The sequence below is a fragment of the Saimiri boliviensis genome, chromosome 1 (genome assembly GCF_048565385.1).
Source record: "Saimiri boliviensis isolate mSaiBol1 chromosome 1, mSaiBol1.pri, whole genome shotgun sequence".
Lineage (NCBI taxonomy): Eukaryota > Metazoa > Chordata > Mammalia > Primates > Cebidae > Saimiri > Saimiri boliviensis.
In genome coordinates this window covers 57,983,014-58,007,092 of record NC_133449.1, presented here as the reverse complement: position 1 = coordinate 58,007,092, position 24,079 = coordinate 57,983,014, and the positions used below count along the sequence as shown (strand labels likewise).

The following is a 24,079-nucleotide window of genomic DNA, read 5'->3' as shown; positions in this document are numbered from 1 at the left end:
CAGCATATTCTAAAGTCAGTTTCCGATAGCATAGTTCCTCTATATGCTAGTATATTAGCATTGCTATTTGCTGTGTGATAAATTATCCCCAAATTCAATGGTTTAAAACAACAATGATTATTATCTCCTGCTTCTGAGTTATGAATGTAGGTACGGCTCAGCTGTATCCTTTTGTGTAAGGTGTCTCACAAGGCTGCAAGTCAGCTGGGGGCTACAGGAATCTTAAAGCTTCACTCAGAAAGGATCCACAAGTTCATTTGTGTGGTTGTTGGCACGATTTTGTCTCTTGCTGGCTGTTGGCCAGAAGCCACCCTCAGTTCCTTGCCAAATGGGCTGCTCTGTAGGTTAGCTTGTGACATGGTACATAGGTTCATCAGACTGAGCAAGTCAGAGGTCAGGAGTACTAACAAGATGGAAGTCACCGTCCTTTGTAATGTAACCTCAGAAGTGACATCCTATCACTTTTGCCGTTCAGCTGACTAGAAGCTAATTACTAACTCCTGCCCACACTCAGGAAAAGGAATTACAAAAAAGCATGAATACCAGGAGGTGGGGATCATTGGGAGACATTTTAGAAACTGTGGCAGGTAGTCATGTTATGAGAGTTTGGTGTTCTAAAAGATTGTGAAATATCAGGTTTATCACAGTCTTGAACATGCTAACTGCATTGCAAATTATACTGGAAAGGGTCTATGGAATGGAGTGTTTCTCAATTCTATTTGTTCAGTGAATGCTTTTTGTTAGAGAATGGCATGTTAAATGATCCTGTCTCAAAACCTTTGGTGAATGGCTGCCTAACGGTGTCCCTTGAAACAGAAGTTACTGAGAATATGAGAGGTGCATTGCCATTGACTGCAGAACCCAGGGCAATGCATTGCTCCTGAAGCTCTGAGGTTCTCTGCACCTTATTAGATTGACGCATGCTTTATTTATGCCACCATGGTCATGACTTCCATTGCATCCTCCCTTACATCAGCTGCTGGCAACATAAGCCATATAAGTAAAAAAGAGTGTAAGAGCTGATGTTGAACCCATTTATGAAATGTTTGAGAGCCAATTGTTGTGGAGATTAGCTTTCAGATGGTGATATCCTTTCTCCCTTTGTGGATGCCAAAGCCAGACTGTGACAAATTCTGCCACTTCTGTCCTTAGTCCAACCCCACCCCACCCCCATTCCAATGGGAATTGGAAAGCCACCAGTATCCATCATTATCCTCTTCACCCTGGAAATAAAGATGTTGGAACCTTTATACATTACTCTAAAAGACTGTCAACTCCTAGAGACACCTTGCGTCATTGATTTTACTTTATTTCTCAGGTTTCTCCTTTAAAAATGAATAATATATTGTAGCAGCTCATGTATGGAAGGACTGCATTGCTACTTAACTTCTTGTTTGGATCTTTAATGGCCCATGTGCTTTGTCCTTGTCAGATATCATGGCCTTGTTATTATGAACTGCACCGTGCATGTCTGCATATCCCTCCCCAGTGCAGCAGAGTTCGGTGTCCTGGGCACTTTTCTCAATGGTCTCTGGGTGTTTGGTGGATTGAGTGGAATGTCATGGCAGGTGGGGCATAAGCATGGTTACTAATTGTTAGATCATAGTTTAATGTCTGAACACATTAACCATGTTCTTTTGTATTTTAGCCTGATAATGATCCTTTTTTCTCATCTTCTGCTGCTTGTGAATATTATTTTGCACATTTCCAGTAGGGAGGTTTAGAGAGAAGATTTTAATGGTTCATACCTCTTTAATGCCAAGCATAGTTCTTTACAGTTCTTAAGAGCTAAGTAAATCTGGATTTTTTATTGTATCTACATTTATGTTTATGTATTATCGTCTCTCTGCACATCCACACTTTTTTCTTCTTTATGTTTCCTGCAATTTCATGAGATAGTCTTTCAGCAAAACCAAAGTCACCAGGAAGTCTCACAAACCAAGTCACCAGAAATCTGCAAAAGGACAGTTCTTACCGAACTATTGTCTCAGTACTAATCTATGGGTAGTTGATGCATCTAGAACTTACACTGGATGGCATACTAAACACCTCGGTGAATTATGGTGCTTGTTCCAGCTGCCTTTAAAAATTATCTATTCATTAATGACTTTTGAAGGTGAACAGATGTTTCCATTTGCTCATCTTGGTTTATGGCCCATTCTGCAATTGGTATTATAGTACGCACATTGCTATGTAATATATATCTCGTATGGTCCAATGCATTAGAAAAAGAGAGAAACTTATCATAAAAACATGGGATCACTGGCAGCAAACAGTGTGCCTGGAGCTCGTGGTGACTTCAGCATTATCAGAATGTTGATAGCATTACATCTGTTGTGTCTGAAACGTGCCAGAAAATGGTGCTAATTTATAATGTAGGAGGAGGGAGGTGAAGAAAGATATGGTGATGAAAAATAGTATACAGTAGAAGACAGTCAACTAAATAGTAATTTGTTAAGTTTTATTCACACCATATAACAAAGTGCTGTCACAGGTTTCTGGTTTGGTTTATAAATCAAGTACGTGTGTTGCTCATCTTTACTTCCCCTGGAAACGGCGGAGTGTTCTAAATAGGGCCTTTCCTTTTTTACGGAAAACATGTTTGTATCTTTAAGGGTTATGTGGTCCAGCCCAAAAATGAGGGCAGTAATAGAGTAAAGTAAGGCCTCTGGCTACCATTGAACTTTACAAGGTGAAGGGCAGAGAATAGGCAGAAAAACAGAGGGAAATGAAAACCAGCAGCATCTGTAGAGGAAGAACAGAGAAAAAGAGGGGCAGATGGTAGGGAGCGATAGTGAGAATGATGCTTATAGTTATCACAGATGCCTCTCAATTTTTTAAACCTTGAATGTCTACATCTCTGGGAAATTTAAACACTAAAAAAAAAAAAAAAAAAAAAAAGCTTTTTTCTATCCCTTATTTCCACTCCTTTTACCCTACCCTACAGCCATTTGTATTTTTCCTTCTTCCATTGCTAATGATATAGATGTATAGGTTAGACAGAGTAACAAAGTTTACAGGATCAGAACAAAGTTTGCAAGATGTCCTAGTGTAACCAGAGGACTAGAGGCTTTTTACCTGCCTGTGTGGAATGTTTCCAAGATCCTGAGGAAAGCTACTGCCCCACTCTATTCTTTCTCCACCACTGGCTGCTCTTTGAAGACAATATTTTGGAAGTTCATATCTTATTTCAAGGTTTGATCCATGCTGAAAGGTATATTGAATATTTGAAGCTGGCATCAGTCACATGGATACTTCTAGTCTATTAGGAATGTTTTAGGTTCTCTCATGAGACCGAATTTGGATGAGAAAATGTGAATATGAAGATTATTGCAAGGGAGAGAAATTACAAAATAAGAAATTTATTTAGTTTTGTTTTTCTTTTTCTTTTTAAGCAGATACCTCTGCCCACTCTGTGACAGTGTTTTAAGACCAAATGGGAGCGTCCCTGGAACCTTTCAGCCGGTGGCAATGTATGAGTATTCTATTGCTGCTGTAACAAATTACCACAAACTTAGAGCCTTAGAACGACCAATTTATTATCCGATCGTTGGAGCTTAGAAGTCCGACACAGTCTCAATGAACTAAAATAAAGATGTGAGCAAGGCTGCATTCATTCTTGAGTCTCTAGAAAATAATCTGTTTCTTTGCCTTGTGCAGCTTCTAGAAGCTACCCAGTTCCTTGGCTCACAGACTCTTCTTCTATCTTCAAAGCCAGTGACAGTGAGACAAGTCCCTCTCATGCTGCCATCTCTCTTGTTCTCTGCAACTAGGAAAGGATCTCCACTTTCAAGGACTCATGATTTACACTGGGACCACTTGGATAGTTGAGGTAACTTCCCTGTCTCAGGATCCTTAACTTAATTGTGTCTGAAAAGGTCTTTTTGCCATGTAAGGCAGCATACTGACAGGGTCCTGAGATTAGAATGTGGTTATCTTTGGGAGAGTGCCTGCCGCAACACAAGCACTAACTAACTAAAACAAACTCTTTCCATTTCCAATCTGTTGTTCCTGTGCACGTGGTCAGTGCTTTTTTTTTTTTTTTTTTTTTTTTTTTTTTTTTTTTTTTTGGAGACAGACTCTTACTCTGTCGCCCAGGCTGGAATACAGTGGCGTGATCTTGGCTCACTGCAACCTCCCATCCCCAGGTGGAAATGCTTCTCCTGCCTCAGCCTCATGAATAACTGGGATTACAGGTTCTCGCCACCTTGCCAGGCTAATGTTTTGTATTTTTAGTAGAGACGGGGTTTTGCCATGTTGGCCAGGCTCGGACCAAATGCCTGGCCTCAGGTGATCCGCCTGCCTTGGCCTCCCAAAGTGCTGGGATTACAGGCGTGAGCCACTGTGCTTGGCCCAGTGGTCACTTTTTAATAAGCTTCCTCAGTTAACAAGTGTACTAGGCCTGGCCAGAAATGTCTCCCAATGTTGAGTGCTAATTGTCTTCTGATATCAGTTGAAGTCAGTGTCTTGTCAGCCTCCACTTCTCAGCTCTAGCTGAGCCAGCCACAAGATAAGTTAGAGTTGCATCTCTGATTCCTTCTCCCTGCTTGCAAAATCTTGTATCTCCTTCTTTCCCCAGCACAGGATCCTGAGACTTTGGCAGCTGTCATCAAAGTTTGCCCTCCGTGGGATAGTAGCACTGAGTTCCAAGTAGCCTTCATCATCACATTGTCTAATCCTTTTATTTTTCTGAGGGAGGAAAGAGGAGCTCAGAGAAGGACAATAAATCAGCAAAGACGTAGAACCTATTCCTACACAGACTTCCAGGCCCATACCTGGGCATATGTGGTATCGTTCCACCTCACAATACCGACTAGAGGTGACTAGACAAGGTCCCTAACCGGTAAACAAAACACATAAACACACACACACACAAAACAACAAAAAAACTTCACCCATAAGAAAATTTTCCAGGTAAAGTACAGTAATTTCAAATATTTAGGAAGCATTTGTACTAATGAGGAAAAATCTGTGAGTTTTGTTGTGTGTGTGTTTAATCCTCAGTTAAGCAGAAGATGTTTTAATGGGTGCATTCCTTCACGAAATGCATATACTTAACTAAGACTTTGAGGTCAAAGGAACCATGAATAGGGAAATCCATGAAAAAAAATCTTATTACTGATGGCTTTAAGGTCTGGCTTTAGAGATTCAGTGTGTGCACACATAAAAACTAAATCTCTAAAACCAGACCTTAAAGCCATCAGTGTGATGATTAATAGCGGTTAATGAAGTTAACCCCTATTAACGTTAATAGGGAAGGCATTGGTTTCAAAAGGGTTGAAGGAGACCCAGAGCCAGCAAACAAGTCATGGGGTTTTACTAGGGGCTGATTACAGGGGAGAGAGTCCAGTGTTGGTGGACTGGAGAGAACCACCTACCTGCAGAAGTGCTCCAGTGGTGGCGTGCTGGACCAGATAACCACATCACTCGGGGGTGGTGGGCTGGGCAGAAAAACTGCAACCGCCTGCAAACAGCATGAAGTTTGTATAGCATTTTCAGTTAATGGTTTCCCCTTAATGAACTCCACCTGGCAACCTTCATTTACCCCCCCAAAACTCAGAGCCTCAGTCTTCTGTATGGCCCCTGTTCCACAGGATGGGCCAGGGTTCTGATGTTGATTATAGATAAGAAACAAATCTCAGAATTGGCCACTCCCGGAATCCATAGCTCAAAACACACATTCAGGTGCATCTGCCATACAGGATGAGTTCAAGGGTATGCTTAAATTATTTCTATCAGGTGCATTTACCCTTCTATGTGGCCCCTTAGTTTGACTACTGCGGTCAGTTGCAAAAGATAATATTCCAGCTTCGATGGCTTCTGGCCTAAATATGCTCCCAGGTTAAGCACCTGTTTGAGTATTTTGTGATGTCTCTTCAACTTAGAATGCCATCTCATATGGCTTCTTAATTTCTAAATTGTAGGGATTCCTTTTACCACAGTAATGTCCATCTCTGAGGCAGCTGGCTGTTCAGTCATTTCTGTTGATTATTCTTTAGTCTATGAGCTGTCCTGGGAGGAGACAGAGACAGCTGATTTCCATGATCTGAAATGCAGGTTGTTTCACTGCATTGAAAATAGGCTGCAGCTGTTCTAGTGTATTGACCGAGAGGGTCTTTTATGCATGGTGACCTTAAACTTCCTCGGTGAAATGTTCTCTTTCATACTCATACTTTACACTATTCAAATAGTTCAATCGGCATTTTCCTGGACTACTTTGCCAGGAGATGACCACTTTTGTGTTCTTTATCTGAGGAAATTTGCAGATTGCCAGTATTTTTAAAGGGAAAACAAAGCCATAAAACAGAATGGTAGGAGATATGAAACTAGTTTTGGCGGGGGGGGCAGGGGGGGAACTTTGGTAAGACTTTACTCGCACTTCCTATCAGTATTCCAACAAACCCCAGCATGAATTAAGTCTTCCCTTCCTTATTGGCTGTCTTTATTTACTATCTTTCTTTCTTCCAAGAGGTATTTATTTATTCAGTACTTACTATGTGCCAGAAGTGGTGCTAAGGATCAGTTAAGATGCCGTCCCTACAAATCCTATTAAGAGACTGACTTCAATCTGGATGATTGGAAGTGAGTTTCACTTCTTGCAATTCAATTGCCCTTTTTCTTCCCTTCTTCACCTTTTTCTTCACTCCTCACTGGTTCCAATAGTAAAATAAGTAATCCCACTATACCCAATTTCAGACGTAGTCTCTTGATTCATGTTAAAGTTGAGACTAGGACAGCGAGTGCTATTTAGAGAAACTTGAAAATATGAAGAGTAACAAAAAACATTATTTTTCATTTGAAGTAAAACTGCCTTACTTATATATCTCTGTGGGGCAGAGTGAGTTTTTACATATATATTTTAACACTGTGGTATAAATTATGGTGACTACATGGATATTGATTAAGGCATTTCATCTACAAACCGTGCTTAGTTTAGTTTACTGACAACAATTCAGAGTTTGGGGTGTGGTTAAATATAAGCTAACATGGACATCTTTTATTTCTCCAGGTCTAGACATAAAGCTGAGGCATAAGGAAACCCTGATTAATTGGCTAGTCATGACTCATTCTAGAAAGTAGAACTGTTCAGAGTATTAGGTCCCAGTGAAAGGCCCTACCATAATTCATCAAACTGGTTAGTGAATTTTCTCTAAAATTATACATTGAAAATATGGGATTTTTCATCTTCTGAAAGAGTTTGAGGTCTGCAGTGGCGAATATTCATGGAATCAGAGAATTGCAGAAGTAACTTTGGAGGAAGACCTAACTATCTCATTTTCATACTGATGAGGAAAATTATTTATTTTATAGATAGGTAGTATAAATGTTGGACCTCTACCAAATGTAATCTAACCCTACATACTGAAGACTGAAATTAGAAACTAGGACATCTCTCTGTCTATTCAAAGTTGTTTTTCACTCTACCACAAGCCTTATCTTAGTCAAAACCACCATATGATTGTCTGTAAAGAATACTCTGCCCAGTGGTCATCATGATTTAACTCCTTTCTGTTTTCCTTTCTTCTTGTTTTCTTGTTTTCCCTTTTTGTATCTTCTCTATAATGAGAATAGTAGAACACATCTTAAAATGGGATAATCTGAGCCGGGCGCGGTGGCTCAAGCCTGTAATCCCAGCACTTTGGGAGGCCGAGGCGGGTGGATCACGAGGTCGAGAGATCAAGACCATCCTGGTCAACATGGTGAAACCCCGTCTCTACTAAAAATACAAAAAATTAGCTGGGCATGGTGGCGCGTGCCTGTAATCCCAGCTACTCAGGAGGCTGAGGCAGGAGAATTAACTGAACCCAGGAGGCGGAGGTTGCGGTGAGCCGAGATCGCGCCATTGCACTCCAGCCTGGGTAACAAGAGCAAAACTCTGTCTCAAAAAAAAAAAAAAAAAAATGGGATAATCTGTAAAACTTTTCTAAGAATCCACCTATTGCTACTGTCAGAAATATAATCACTCTGTCACACGTCTACTTTGTCTCACCATACTGAGAATGATGAAACTGTTGTGATGCATATTTGGGGCGTGTGTAGTGGTGTGTGTGTGTTTTTGTGAGTCGGTATAAGTGTGTAAGCTGTATATAGGGTTATAAGTCATTGATGAGGAGGAACTTCATGTTGAAATGACTGTCCCTCAATTCTCAGTGATTCACCTTCAGCTTTGTTTGTATACTTTCATATTCATGAAATGAGCAGATTTTTTAAAACCCTCGAACTTTATCTTATAAGCTGTAGTGTTTTTAATAGTAGTAGTTGATTAGTAACTATAAAACTGAATGTTCATTTATATCAACCAATAAGAAATACTAATTCTTAATTATTTCTTGTTTCTTTGTCTCCTTCCACTTACACGTACATAAAGTGTTTAGTGTGCTTCATGAAACCATGGCCATAGTCTTGAGTTAGTGAAAGGTAAATTCGTGTAATAGAAGCAAAATTGGGCTGGGAATCAGCATATTTGGGTTCTGGTCTTGGGAAATCATTGACAATAAAATGCGTCTTGTATTGAACGCTTATATAAGTCGGGCATGTATGTGTTCTCACTGACCTGTGAGATTGGAATTATTCCCTTCTCCATTTTACAGATGCAGTAATTGAGGCTCAAAGATAATAAGTTGCCTGTCACAGAACTAATAAGTAAAAGAGATGGGATTCATAGAGTTTCTGTCTGTAAATCCCAGGCCAGCATCTTCTCTGCTGGGCAGTGCTGCCTTCTTGCTCTGTGTTTTCAGAAAAATCACTTGGCTTTTCTGAGCCTTGGGTTTTCTCATTAATCAAATGGTGGCTTGAGCTCTTACCATGTGTAAGGTTCCTTATAGCTCCAGGGATTAGAGAAGGTCATTTTTCTTTCCTCCTCCATCTCCCACCCCTTTGGCATTTACTTTTCCCACAGCCAGCTGTTAATCCTTAAAAATGAAGATGGTACTCAAAGTAATGTCTGGCCACAAGGACAGGATCTAAGTGTTTCATTCTGACCTCTAAATCAGTCTGCACATCTTGCCTGTAGAACAAAATCAAAGGGTGTAGGGGGAGAGGGACCAGGGACTTTAATTATATTTTTAAACAATGGATTTCCATTAAAATTGTATTTTTCTACACCTCTGGAAAATTATATTGTAGATGAGATAAACGCAGCTTCGCATTTAAATTAAGGTTATCTTTAGACTGGTAATCTCATTTGCTGTTTAGCAATTTTAATTCAAGTCAAGGCAGTGTAATTAGTGCTCTCAGCCAATTGCCCTTCCTCACTGCTTTGTAGCTGTATTTACTACTGTTCAGACAAGACTACTCATGTGGAAAGTATAAGTCAACGTACTAAATTATTAATGGTGGCATACATCAGGAGATACTCCTTGCACATGCCGATGCAGATTAGGAAGCTTTACACCATCATGCCCAGAGAACAATGATACCATGGATGGCAAATGCAAGACATCACTGTTTTTAAATACAGATAAATTAATTTAAGATGTTGTTCTTAGGGCAACGATTCTGTTTAGCAGTGCTTCAGAATGTTTTCAATTTGACACAAGTCTTCATAATATGAAAACTTTAACTTCAAATTATATTTTGCATGATGTGATAGTTGTTTTTTTTTTTTTCCACGCTAAGGTATGCAGGTGCATGGAGGTGCATGGGGGATAGGGAGAGATGGGTGGGTGTGTGACTCAATATCTGTATAGGTTTATATTATAGCTTAAAACCAGACGAGGCAAATATCTCTAGGTAGTAAAAAAAAAATTAGGTAATAACAAGTTCTATTATACTCTTGAGAAGACAGGCAATCTTTTATTTATTAGAGGAAAAATACCCATGCTTTACTATATATACTTAATATTAATTATATAAATTCTATTAATATATTATATACTTGCAATTGACAAATTGGACTATATACATCTATGTTTATGTGTGTGTGCATACGTTTATGTATGTGTGTGTATGTGTATGTATATACACACATACATTTGACTTTAGATTCCTGCTTTGAAGAGCAAGCCATATTCAGAATTCAAACTCAAATGTAAATTCAAACCTGTTTCTTCCTTCGCTGCCTAATAATGGCTTTAATGAAGAAAATCTATAATTTAGTTTGCTTTGTATATTTTAATTTCCTTGAGAACAAGAGCTTTATCTAGTTTTCATTCCCTGCGGCAACTAGCGGACCTTTACTTAAAGGCTCTTAGTAAATGTTTGTTGAACTCAATTATGTAAAGGAACAGTCAAGTGTTCTTGACGACAGCTTTCTAATGTACGAGTGTTCTCTTGGTTTTATAGTCCATATATTGAATTCCGAATGCCTGCTTCTTTTCTCTACTCCAATAGGACTATAAGCATGTTTACAGACAGACAAATCTGTTGCCTATTTGAAGAAAAGTGTACCACTCAAAATATTTCTGGAGAAATATTAGCATTGTAAATTTGATTTTCATGCCTGGGAAAAAAAATCAAACAGCACAGAGAACATATTCATGTGATATTTTGGTTTGTGAATCTTGATTTAACATGTTTGAAAGGTAATATAAACAATTCCATGTGAGCAAGAATAGAACTGTTTATTCTGACAAATCGAGTCCAAGTTTGCAATCTTAGTCCTTAGTCTAAGCTCAATCCTTAGTCCTTCTGATTGACCTTTAATGACTTCTAGAGACAATCAGATTTAATGGTCTAAGCCCGTGGTGGAAAGCCAAAACATCTCTTTTTAGAATAAAAGCAATATGATTTGGAACATTAAAAATGCAAAACAATTCAGAAAGACTTCTGCTTTAGAAAACAAACAAACAAGTTGAAAACCTGTGTGTTTTTGCTTCCTGATATTCATGGAATGACATGAAGACATTGCTCATTATTTTGCTAGCCACTTGGTGTTGCATATGCCAGACGCAGTGGTTCTCACCTATAATCCCAGAACTTTGGAAGGTGAGGCAGGAGGATCATTTGAGGCCAGGAAATGGAGGAGTAGTGTTGCTTTGGGAACCACAAGTCACAAACCAAACTGTATAGAAGACAAGGTCCACACCTTTTAATACCCAGACCTCTCTACAGTCCCAAGAAAGTGGATTTGCGTCATTATCAAACAGTAAACGAAAAACACCGTTATACTGAAAATAGGTAAGTAATATTTTGCATATGTGGCAGGGTAGTGAAATTATGTCTTTGAATGTGTCATTTTATCTGACATAACATTTTTTTTTTGTAAAATGCATGTAATTAAGATTTTTCTGACTGAGAGACTGTAGAAAACATATACCCAAATTAAGTTAATAAAGCACAACAATCATCCTTTGTTGCTGCCTAGGGACAGCTGGGTCCTGAGGTTGGGTCTCATAACTTTCATCTGTTAGTCCAGCTCTTCCTAGTGTCTAAGACTGATCCTATTTCTAGTTATAAGATATTAAGTGAATTGATGGCCATGATTTCAGATTAAGTAAACATGGGCAAACCATGCTGTTTCCTGTGACCTCGTGCCTCTACCTAGTAACTTTCAGAGTCCATGCCTTACCTTATCTACAGTCACAGAAACTTGCATGTCACAGCTAAGGCCCTATTTTAATCTCTTGGCACTACACAGATTTTATAGAAAATGAAATTATTATTTTGCTTTACCCACACCAACTCAGCAGTGGCACTATTACCAGTTTTCAACAACCCTAAATGCTTACTATCTTCTGCTTTGATTTCTCTTTTTATTAGCTAATTTTGAGTTTCCTGCTGAAAAGCTTTACCCAGCTGCTGGAATGGCCAGTGATTACTTCTTCCTGGACTTCTCTGAAGCCACTTGCTACACTTTGGGTGGACTCATCACCATCTATCTCTGAACTAGTACAATAATATTCTGTTTTCTTGTTTGCCAACCACCCCAATACCCAATCCAGCTTCTGGAAAGATCACTTTAAAAAGTCAATTAAATCATGCAGCATCTCTGCTCAAAACTACTCCAGTGGTTTTCCAGTGTATTAAGCAGTTCTTTAACATGATTCTTGAAGTCCCTTGCCAGTGCCCAATCCTCCAAAGCCATCCTGTCTCTTATTCACTGGCTGCTTTTAAGCTTCAAATCTACTGCCCTTTTTTTTTTTCTGTATATCCCATGCACACACTATTTTCCATCTCTGGCATCCTTTCCCCTCTAAGATCTAAAGGTAATATCTACTCATCTTTCATGTCTCTGTGAATATGTTATTTCATTGCTACACTCTGTTATTTTCCCACTGAGATCTCTATTCAGAGCACTTATTACAATCTGTAATCAACTATTTATGTGTGTCTTTCTTGCTTAATGGCTGCTTAGACAGTAGGGGCTGTGAAGGCAGGGTCCAGACTCACATTGCTCACCACTGGATACCCAAGTCTTAGCAAATTGCCTCACCTGTAGAGTAGGTTGGTTTGTGGACTTCATGCTTAAATGATTAAATGAACAGATTTAATGTATCACTTTTTTCCCTACTCTCCTAAGAATAAAGATTATTTATTGCAGTCAAATCTTTTTTTTTTTTTTTTTTTTGAGACGCAGTCTCGCTCTATCGCTCAAGCTGGAGTACAATGGCATGATCTCGGCTCACTGCAACCTCCGCCTCCTGGGTTCAAGTGATTCTTCTGCCTCAGCCTCCCAAGCAGCTGGGACTACAGGTGTGTGCCACCACACCTGGCTGATTTTTATATTTTAGCAGAGATGGGCTTTCACCATATTGGCCAGGCTGGTCTCAAACTCCTGACCTCGTGATTGACCCATCTTGGTCCTCCCAAAGTGCTGGAATTACAAGCATGAGCCACTGTACCCAGCCATGCAGTCAAATCTTATGTAACAATAAATCAGCATGAATTATCTCAAATCCTTACAGTCTCAATATAAGACAGATGTTGTGATTCCCATCTTACAAGAATGGAGGTGATAAACATATAGTGATTTGTGTCAAGTTGTAAAACCAGTCATGATAAAGCCAGAATTATATTCTGAATCTGGTTGACTCCCAAGCCTGTGCTCTCCCAAAACATTCATTTTCTGCTGCCCAAACTTCTCCATCCTCCCTGCTGATATCTACTGTGGAGCCATCATCAAGTACCAGCCTGACTCTTGATGTGTGCATCAGCCCTTCTCAGTCCAATCAGACTCACCTCCAATCTCTCACTCTGACATGGAATTATCTTAATGTAGACAAGTCTTAGTAATTGAGTCATAAGCTAGTATACACACGTGTGTTTTGTATTCTACAGATGTGCCAACATTTGTTTAGTTAGGCAGAGCCCTAATATTTCCTTCTTGAGTGGTAACTACTACCTAAATTATTTGGCCTAGAGATTGAGAGAAAATAAGTTCCTAGCCTCTGATGTGAATGGACTCCTGGCCATCCCGCTTCCACATGTATCCTGCCCATTGACGATTTATGGCTGTGGTAATAGTCACTCTGAAATACTAGCAGGACTTACAATATAACAAAACATTTAGAAAAGGATTGATGCTTTAGAACCCAGAGTCTGGAGTTTCTTATCACCCCTCATTTACATGAAAAAATCCTGGTAAAAGCAGTAAACTCCAATGGAGGAGGAGCTGGTAGTGAGTCCATGATAAAGTCACCATTGTTAAAATTCAAGCATGACACCAGAGCACCTAAAGACGCCTCAGGAAGTGAGCTCGCCAGTTACATCATGGATGTCTTCTGCTCTTACCCTTGTTTGAGGTCTTTGCTCTTTCAGATTTATAGGAACATGGGACTACAGAAAGGAGATTGCTTTCAAAGTGATTAAATTCTGGACAATAATGTCTATGAGAAGACGAAAGAAATTAGTATCAATGCGGCTAAATTAGTGAAAGGAACAAAAGCTAAGTGCTCATAAAATATACAGCATTCTTATCTAGGGACTGTGTCTTTGTTGGATACATCTAACCTATGCTTAATAAACCATAATATTCACCTCTCTTCAGTTTATGAGATTGCCAGTTAGTCTGATTTTTTAAAAGTGTGCTCTTCAATGATCAGTGTGTGAGTCTGTTTTTAACCAATCAAATTAGAATCAAATTTGCAAGTGAAATGCCACAAGACAGAACAGTGTATTCCCTCCGAAGTTGAAATATGAAATACCGTTCAGTGCCGAATTTCCTAATTTTATGACCCTATCCCAAAGTGCTTGGAAGAGGATTTATGTTGACTATATCCATGAGGCTTATTGCCCATGATGTCATTGCTCATTATTGCGTTTACTGATTTATTTCTCATATTCCCAACATGAGTTTTGTTTTGTTTTCCTTCAATGAGTGGAACTGTTCATAAGAACTATAGTTCATAGGGCCAGGTGTGGGGGCTCACGCCTATAATCCCAGAACTTTGGGAGGCTGAGGTGGGCAGATCACGAAGTCAGGAGTTCAAGACCAGCCTGGCCAACATAGTGAAGCCCCATCTCTACTAAAAATACAAAAATTAGCCGGGTGTGGTGGTGCATGCCTGTAATACCAGCTACTAGGGAGGCTGAGATAGGAAAATCACTGAAACCTGGGAGACAGAAGTTGCAGTGAGCCATTGCGCTCTAGCCTGGGAGACAGAGTGAGACTCAATCTCAAAACAAACAAACAAACAACAACAACAACAACAACAACAACAAAAAACAAAAACAAAAACAAACAAACAAACAAAAAAAAAACAAGAACTGCAGTGCATCATTGATTGGAACGGTGCAAAACTCTTTAATTTAGAAAAGTCAAGGCAATCACTGCCATATATATTTTCAATTGTCTGTTCTAGCCATGTGGCTCGCAACTTGAAGACATGATCCTTGAAATCGAAGAGAGTTAAGACCTACAGGGTTTCAAGAGTCTTTATGATTTTCTGTGCCATGACACATTCTTGTTAATATGGCAGTATAACCACCATTTCTAAGATCATCTCTGTCTTGAATATTTCAGCCAAAAGAAATGTAAATCATCCTGAGGGTAGTAAACTGTTAATAAGTCTGCTATCATAAACAGTTTCTCCAGATTAATGCCTGAGCAGCAGTAGCACGTCGGAGATGAGAGCCAGAATGAGGGAGAGAGCAGTGCATTTCAAAGGAGAAAGGCAGAGAAAAATACTTGAAGAATGCGAAGTGGATTGAACCACCTTGCTGACCAGTTTTAGTTATCATCATGGTTACCTCCGTGGAAGTGCAAGTTGGGTGTTTATTTAGCCTCGGTCCTTCATGGGACAAAGTGCTGGTCAGGATAGTAAATGCAGGTTAAGTGTACTTAGATGGGCTTTCAGAAGACAGGTATGCCATCATAAAGGAGACAGGGCTATTAGCTCCTGACCTACTTAGAAAAAGTCTAACCAAAGTGGAACCGGGAAGTGTGTGAGATCTGAACATGTGCCGTTCTCCCTCTCAAGAATAGCAGACGGCAGGATGTTCCCCCAGAAGATCACCTGACCTCTCTCATAGGCACCTATGTTTCTGACTTCCTTTAGATACAGCCAGAAAGCCAACACCCTTAGATTCCTGGAGACTTTTGAATGTTTTAAATAACTCAACAGCCAGTTCACTCTCCATGGCTATCAACTGTTTGGGAGAGTAGGAATGTTCCAGAAAAAAAATTTGATCAGCACCCCTTTCCCATTTTCACCCTTGAGAAAAGAAAGAAAGACATTTGGCATTTATTGAGTAGTTGGTGTTATGCCAGGCAATGTATCAGCCTGTGAGATATTATATATAAAACACAATGTATCAGGTGTTTTATATATAATATCTCACAGGCTGACTCTGTTATTCACTTTCTATAGATGAGAAACAAACTCTGAATTGGTATTTGATGACTAGCTTAAGTTCATGAGGCCCAGAAGGGATGAACCTAGAATACAAACCCAAGCTCTTTAATTTCTAAATCAGTGTCCTTCCTCATTATCATTATGCTGTGTTGTGTAAATGATATCTGTAGTTCATGGAAAATCATCATACTACTTTGTATAAGAATAGTGTGCATAAGTACATGTTTGTGTTTTATATAAACCTATGCATGGACATATCAAAGTGAGTGTTCTTGCCAACCTGAGAGCCTTGGGTTTTTTTTTTTTTTTTCCTGTAGCTTCTCAGTGTCTTGTAATTGGAGCCATGATACCTGAGGAAGAAATGAAGATTATATAAGCATCCCTAAGTATTCAGGGGGAATTGGTTCCAGGACCCCTGAATGCTTAAGCCCCTGATATGAAATGGCATATTATTTACCCATAACCTACACACACCCTCTTATTTACTTTAAACCATCTCTAGATTAATTAAAATGCCTAATGCAATGTAAGTGCTATGTAAATACTTATCATACTGAATTGTCTATTTGTATTTCTTGTTTATTGTTAGTTTTAATTTATATATTTTTGAAATTTTTAATGCTCAGTTGGTTGAATCCATGGATGTAGAACTCACAGGTATGGAGGACTGACTATATTCCCAAAGATGAAAAATAAGGCTAATCAGCCTTTTTATTTAAGAGTATTTAGGCATGTTTTATCAGATCTGCAGTATTTCTTTTTCTGATGATGGAAAAGTGTTCAGCAAACATGCCAGGTTTCCTAATGTTTCAACATGCAGGACTGATCTTGTAGTCAATGTATATTCCTTTTCTTCCTGAGGTTTTTCACAGGAGATGTTTTTGCCGAGTCGATGTTATTTTTCTAATTGCCCAATTTTCTTTTCTCTGTTAAACACTAATTAAAGAATAAGCTCAGGACTGCCACCTTTTTGGAGAAACCATTAATCTCCTGCCCTCTCTATGTTTTAATGGGCCTAATTTATCCCTATTATCTACTCCCTTCTTCACCCCAACTAAGCAAGGAAAACATTCTTATCCCCTTTACCCTTCTCATACTCTACTGCATGTTTGCATTTATTTTCCCTACTAACTTCAACTGATGCTGCATAGCCTTGTTTTTATTTACTTTTCATTATCAGCACAATATGCATATGATTATAAGTCTTCGTCTCTCCTCCTCCCTCTTTCCCTGCTTGATCTACTCTGTATTAATTTATTTTCCTATTGCTAAACCTCTATGTACCTGTAATCTGTTGATGAATTAATTAATCACCCAGACATAGCTCAGCACCTATATGAAACAGGTCCCAGGACACTACGGCATCAATTCTAGTCTCCAGTAACCAGCAGTCTGAAAGGAGAGGCCCACACATAAACAGAAAATTGTAATAAATTGTGGTACAGGCAACCATACAGATTAGAAGATGCAGGGACATAGATAAGGAGCTATTACTCCAGCCTACGTAGAAGGGAAGGAAGGCTTCCCTGATTGGCTGTCATTTGGAATTATTGGCCATACCATAGGTAGAAAAATGGGTTGAATCTAGAGTTCATTTGCATTAATAGCAAACCTTGATAATTAGTGATATTGACTTCACTTTCTTCTCTTTTCCACAACTCAGTAATATTTCCATTAAGAAAATGTTATAACATACTTTGGAATGTCCATATGAAAAATAGTGTATGAATTAAATAGCACAAAGCTCAACTAATAATTAAACCAGTCATAAACTATGGAGCACAGAACTCGGTTTCCAAGAGATTAAAAAAATAAATAAATAATTTTAAAAAAGCTATCTGTAAGTCCTGAGCTGATTGTATTGGCATATAAAGACTTTTTAAAGCTTCTCCTTAAAGCAAATCACACTGTATTAGTCTGTTTTCCCACTGCTGATAAAGATATACCCAAGACTGGGTAATTTACAAAAGAAAGAGGTTTATGGACTTACAGTTCCACATGGCTGGGGAGGCGTCACGATCATGGCAGAAGGCAAGGAGGAGCCAGGCACATCTTATGTGGATGGCAGTAAGTAAAGACAGCATGCAGGGCAACTCCTATTTTTAAAACCATCAACTCTTGTGAAACCCATTAACTACCATGAGAACAACATGAGAAAACCTGTACCCATTTTTCAGTCATCTTCCACAAGGTCCCTTCCACAACACGTGGGAATTATGGTAACTACAAGATGAAATTTGGGTGGGGACACAGAGCCAAACCATGTCACACACTCAATTCTGATATTCTTAGCTTTCTGACATCCTGGATGATTAGCAATAAACAAATCTAAAAGGTGGAGAGTTCTTTGAAGAAATATATCTTGACCCCAGGGAAAATGTGACCCCCAATACCTGAATAATGAAAGAAACAACAACCATACACACAGGAAATATAAACCAGTTGAACAGATAACCTCTTTGAAAACCAACAGATCCAGGAAATAAAAATAGCAGATATTTAGCTTTCTCAATACCTCTCCCTGTTGTCCTTGTGTGCTAAAGAGCACAGTAATTGGTGTTGACACTGACAGACTGAAGACAGCAGATAAAGATTTATTTAGATTAAAGAAACTTTATTTTAGAAGGTAAAGAAGTTGGATCATTTATGGTGAAAAATTTCCATGAAAACTGAAGTAAATGAAACAATTTTCTTCTTTAGCAGGAATAAATTTCAATCAGCAAATGACCACATACATTTAACACTGTATAGTCCTGAGGTTGATGCTGGATGCTCATGAGTTTCTTTTTTGTTTGCTATTGGTGTTAACTCACTGTCTCTTTTGCAGTTTTCCAGATTGCTAAACCTTCTCTATTGAAACCCGTCTATATTTCTTAAAGTCCTCAAATAGAAAGTGACTCCAATTATTTCAAAAGGGAAATTGTTTCTCATGTCAGCAGTATTTTCTTTCTTAGTAATCCAAGAAAAGAGAAATACTTGTGTAAAAATCCAAAGTTCTGACATCTTGAATATGAATAACAACTGACACTAAAAGTTTGTTAAATTGATTCACAACAGTACATTTAAAATATATTTATAAAGTACTTTGCATAGATCATCAAGTGATACAGCCTTTCACATTAGAATGAATTATATTTTGTTCAGCTTTCTTGTCATGGTAATCCATTTTATGTGTTTTCTTTTCACAGCTGCCATAGCACTCTGACTAACCATTGCCTTTTCCCATAATTATCAGCCTATTCTCCTTAATCATATGGAAATCTATTATTTTTGTGATCACAGGATTACATACAGTAGACCTGAAGGTTTCCAGCCATGTCGCTATAGATGAAGATGTGGATTCTTTAGAATATAATGCGTATTTTTAGACACCATTGTGTCCCAACCCTTACGTAAACATCATTATCATTTAGAACCCAAGGAATCCTTGATTTCAAGCATAGTCTTTCTGGGGAGAGGGATTCACACACTGGGATTAGAACAATTCGATGCCTATGCATTATTTGGGGCTAAACTGAATATGTGACTTGCACATATAGGGAAAATCTTTGTATATGTAAGATGCTATGACATCACATCCAATGTTCCTGAACCAGACGTGCTCAATTTTGAAATTCAAGTGTTGAATAAGCTTCCATGGAGAAGCAACCAAAACATACAGTTTTGGATGGTAAAAAGAGAGAAGAGGGGTAAGGAGAAGCAAGTGCATTCTCTATTCCTGTTTTATCACGTGTTACCTGCATCTTGTACTCATTCTGATTCTGGTTGCCCCTTCTTCCCCCATCTCTCCCACTCTGAGGTGGTGTTTCGAATGCCCTTAAAAGTCTGTCATATTTGCTTGATATGGTTTTGGCTTAAAAACATTGTAATTGATAAACCTATTTGTTTTTTATGAATCACTAATAATCTGAGCATAATAGATTTCGTCTAAATGTAGAGTTCATTCGTTCTTTGCCATCTGATGTATTAACAGAAGCTGGTCTGGAGAAAGGCTGAGGCTTCCTCCTTAAGTGTGCCCCCAGTACCTAGTGATAAGCAATCAGAAAAAGCAGTGCTGGCATCTGGAGGCTCCTGTGTTCTAGCGTGGGCATCTCAATGTCTGATTCTCGTTCTATCATATTCATTTCTGGTTGCATGACTTTGCTTGCTTAAAGGTCTCTGAGGCTAAGTAAAGGACTTTTTGATTTTGCACCGGACTATTCCTGAAATAGCCATGGGAAATGAATGGAGAATAGTTTGTATACATTTTTAAATCCACGAAAATAAGTCTTGTCATTTATTCTTTCATTGAACAAAGATTAATTAGAGATGTATTGGATATTATGTCTATGGGAAGGGTGGGAGGTGTGGTACGGGAGAAATTCTAGACAGAGAAGAATGAAAATGATGATAGCTATATTGAGGCTAGCAGGGCCATTGGCCTCCTGGCTAGAAAGTTTGAATTTATGCGGAAGCCAAAATAGAGAGGTATGATTTTGTGTGCTTTAAAGATCCAGCTAAAACCACATGGAGACTGGAGTAGAGAGAGAGGTAAGATGGAGGCATCCTTAAACATAATCCAGTGAAGAGATGGTAAGTGTCTGAACTAGGGCTTATGGCATTAGGGATGAGAAAGTGTGGAAACAGACGAGGAATAACTAAAGGGATAGAATTGGCATTACTTGGAACATAATTAATGTGGGAGGTGAAGAACCCAGGGAAGATGCTAAGTTCAGTCTAGGACAAGTTGAGTTTGAGGGCACACAGGCAGAGTGAATGGTTTTACATAAGTGTTTGGAGTGTGGGAGAGGGTTTAGGGATATAGCTATAGATCTGGAATGCAGCAGCACACCATATATAAATAAGGCTGTTAGGGCCGCTGAATCGATGAGATTGCCCAAGGAGAGAAAGGAAGAGAGCAGAGAATAGAATTCTGGGGAGCAGCAGAACTTAGGGGAACAACTAAGAAAGGGAGCCAAAAAAGGAAACTGGGAAAGAATAGTCAGGCAGCTGAGAGAAGAACAAGAAGGGTGGAGTCACAGGAAAAAAGAAATTGTCAGCAGTAGCACATGAAGGGAGATCAGATAAAATAAGAACTGAAATCATCCAGTGGTTTGCGGATCTAGATAAGTAGCTCGGAGAGAAGTCAGATGTGTTTCCAGAAAATGTTTGTTGCTTAAGCAAGACCAATCCCTGAGTTAGGGTACTTTGCCAAGGTTTCTAAATTGGCATTGTTTGCAGAAGGATTATACCCTACAAATGTACACAGATCAATAATTCCCTCCATTCTTACCCAAAATCATTATGACTTCTTTTCATATGTGCTTCAATTTTTGTTTGTTTAGAAATAGTGTTGACAAATAACCTAGTAACCAATTTGGTAATGTGCAACTGTTAAATATAGATGGATAAATAGATGGGTGGATAGGTAGATAAGACAGATAAATGGTAGCTACCAAAATGTTTCAGGTAGAAGACCTTTAGCTACTATCCTGGTATACTGCTAACAATTATAAAGAAAGCTATTTTCAAAAAAATGTATTAAGGGATTATCAATTTCCTGTTTTAACAGGTACTCTGAACAGTACCTTGCATGAAAGAAGCACTTGACCTGCTACCTTTGAGAGGCAGGATTGCTACCTTATAGGAGTGATCAGGCAGGCAGAAATTCTGCATATCAGTCTTGAGGCACAGAAGCATTTAGGGCTCAAAGCCTCACGTATCTTCCCTAAAGATCCACTCTGGGCAATATCTCTAAAATATTTTAGCTAATTCACAATGTTAAATATCAGTATTTTCACCCATAAATCATCCATTGTTTTAATTGACTGGCCAACAATTTCACCAATGAAAAGCCATTTCTAGTATGTGTCATGCAAAGCCCTTGATGTTAATTGAAATATACTGAGGAGCATGTACACTGTCAACCTTACTGCACAACTTTTCTGGGGGGAAACTTGTGACCACCCCTGGAGCTGTGAATTCCTGATGAAGGCAATAAACTGCTCCTTTAATGGGATTTAAACCAAAGAACACACATACCTTACTCTTTTTTTCTAAAAGAATTTTAAAGCAAATAGCCAATGTCATAGTAAGCAGAAAGGAAGACTGAGAATTCGTCGTGAAACCAACAGCATCTTTGTGATGAATGAAAATATCATTTGCAAACTATATCGTTCACACTAAAAACTAGCCTTTCAGAGTATTATTATTATTATTATTATTATTATTATTATTATTATTTGAGTCAGAGTCTTGCTCTGTTGCCCAGGCTGGAGTGCAGTGGCATGATCTTGGCTCACTACAATCTCTGCCTCCCAGGTTTGAGCAATAATCCTGCCCCAGCCTCCTAAGCAGCTGGGATTACAGGTGCATGCCACTATGCCCAGCCCAGCTAATTTTTGTGATTTTTTTTACTAGAGGTGGAGTTTCACCATGTTGGCCAGACTGACTGGTCTTGAACTCCTGACCTCAGGTGATCCACCTGCCTCGGCCTCCCAAAGTGCTGAGATTACAGGAATAAGCCACTGCACCTAGCCCAGTGTATTTTTATTCTGCCACAAATTTTTGAAATGTTCTCCATAACCAGTATTCAGATCTCATTCTCATATAAACATTTTTGTCATAGTTCACTCATTCTCCTACACACACACAGACACACACATACACTAAAAACAGCCTGATCAAATTGCCTGAAGTACACCATCAAAATATTTCACACCTGTACTTGGACAAAAAGAAATATTCTGACGGTATGCTGTACCTGCCAGTTATTTCAATCAGTTAGAGGTTCCTCAGCCAACAGCCTGGGTAAAGCTATACCTGAGTAGGTTAAATAGTGAACACCCGAATGCTAGCATAGACATTTAGTATTTATACCTTTATTGTTTTTCTGATTACAAAAATGTTGGTATGCATATTATATAACATTCAAATATTACAGAAAAGTGTAATGTAGAAAATGAATATCTTCAGTAATCCTATCTCCAAAGACAACTGCTGCTAAATGCTTGGTGTGGTTTATGGAAGAACTTTTCCCTGCAAGAGTAAACATATGTAAATATAAATTTTTGATAGGATCCTAATCATATATGTTGTTTTACAGTTTTTAAATAAATAATTCACCCTAGACACATCTTCTCATTAGTATGCAGAGATAGTTTTTTAGATAACTTTAGAGTTTCCATTTCTAATGTCAAATTAAAGTCATCCTATTACATACTTTCTGAACACATTCTTTGCAGCAGGCACAGCAGTTTAAAAAGGAAACTAGGAATGATAATAATACTGTAGACTGAATGTTTGCGTCTAACCCAATCCATATGTCGACACTGTAATCTCATTGTGTATTTGGAGGTGAGGCCTTTCGGAGTTACTATATCATGAGGGTGGAGCCCTCATGAATGAGATCGGTGACTTTATAAGAAGAAGCCATAGAGCTGGCTATCTCTGTTTTCGCCACATGAGGATACTAGGAGAAGTTGGCAGTCTGCAGCCCAGAAGAGGGCCCTCCCCAGAAGCCAACCAGACTGGCACCCCGATCTTGAGCTTCGAACCTCCAGAACTGTGAGAAATAAATTCTGTTGTTTTTAAGTAATTTGTTATAGTAGCTCTAACTAAGACTAATAATAATAATAAAGAAAATATCCACAGACATCATCAGGAAAGATTTCTCTGGGGCATGGCTTAGCATAAGCTATTTCTTTTTTTTTTTTTTTTTTTTTTGAGATGAAGTCTCACCCTGTCACCCAGGCTGGACTCTAGTGTCACGACTTTGGCACATTGCAACCTCTGCCTCCTAGGTTCAAGCAATTCTTGTGCCTCAGCCTCCTGAGAAGCTGCGGCTACAGGTGTGTACCACCACACCTGGCTAATTTTTTTAGTAGAAATGGGATTTCACCATATTGACCAGGCTGGTCTTGATCTCTTAAACTCAAGTGATCTGCCTGCCTTGGCCTCCCAAAGTGCTGGGATTACAAGGATGAGCCACCATGCCCAGCCTATTTGTACTTCTTAGCCCCACAAAATGTTAATGAACCAGATGTACAGTTTCTATGTTGATTTTCAAGCAAACACAAAAGGGCTGGTTGGCATATATTTCTAAGCAGGCAAAGCTTAAATTACGGTCCCGAGGTGCCCATTTTTGCGTTAATCTCTAAACCTGTATCTTCATCCTCCTCCTCAGGAACCCAGTGGCTTAGGGTCCAAGGACATCTTGGATTGAGTGCCAACTCTGCTACTCAGTGGCTGTGTAATTCTGTGCAAATCATTTAAATCTCGAAGCTTCAGTTTTGTGACCTATAAAATGGGCCTAATGCCTTCCCCACAGAGGACCTACAAATTAAAGCTCTTGCTCAGTGTCTGAC

The 24,079-nt window shown here is 38.9% G+C and overlaps 1 protein-coding gene across 4 annotated transcripts in view; it reads left to right on the top strand.

Annotated features, from left to right (window-relative positions):
* The window catches only part of CTNNA2 (catenin alpha 2), a 1,155,573-nt gene that overhangs the window by 698,851 nt on the left and 432,643 nt on the right, over positions 1-24,079 (top strand). The window lies entirely within an intron of this gene.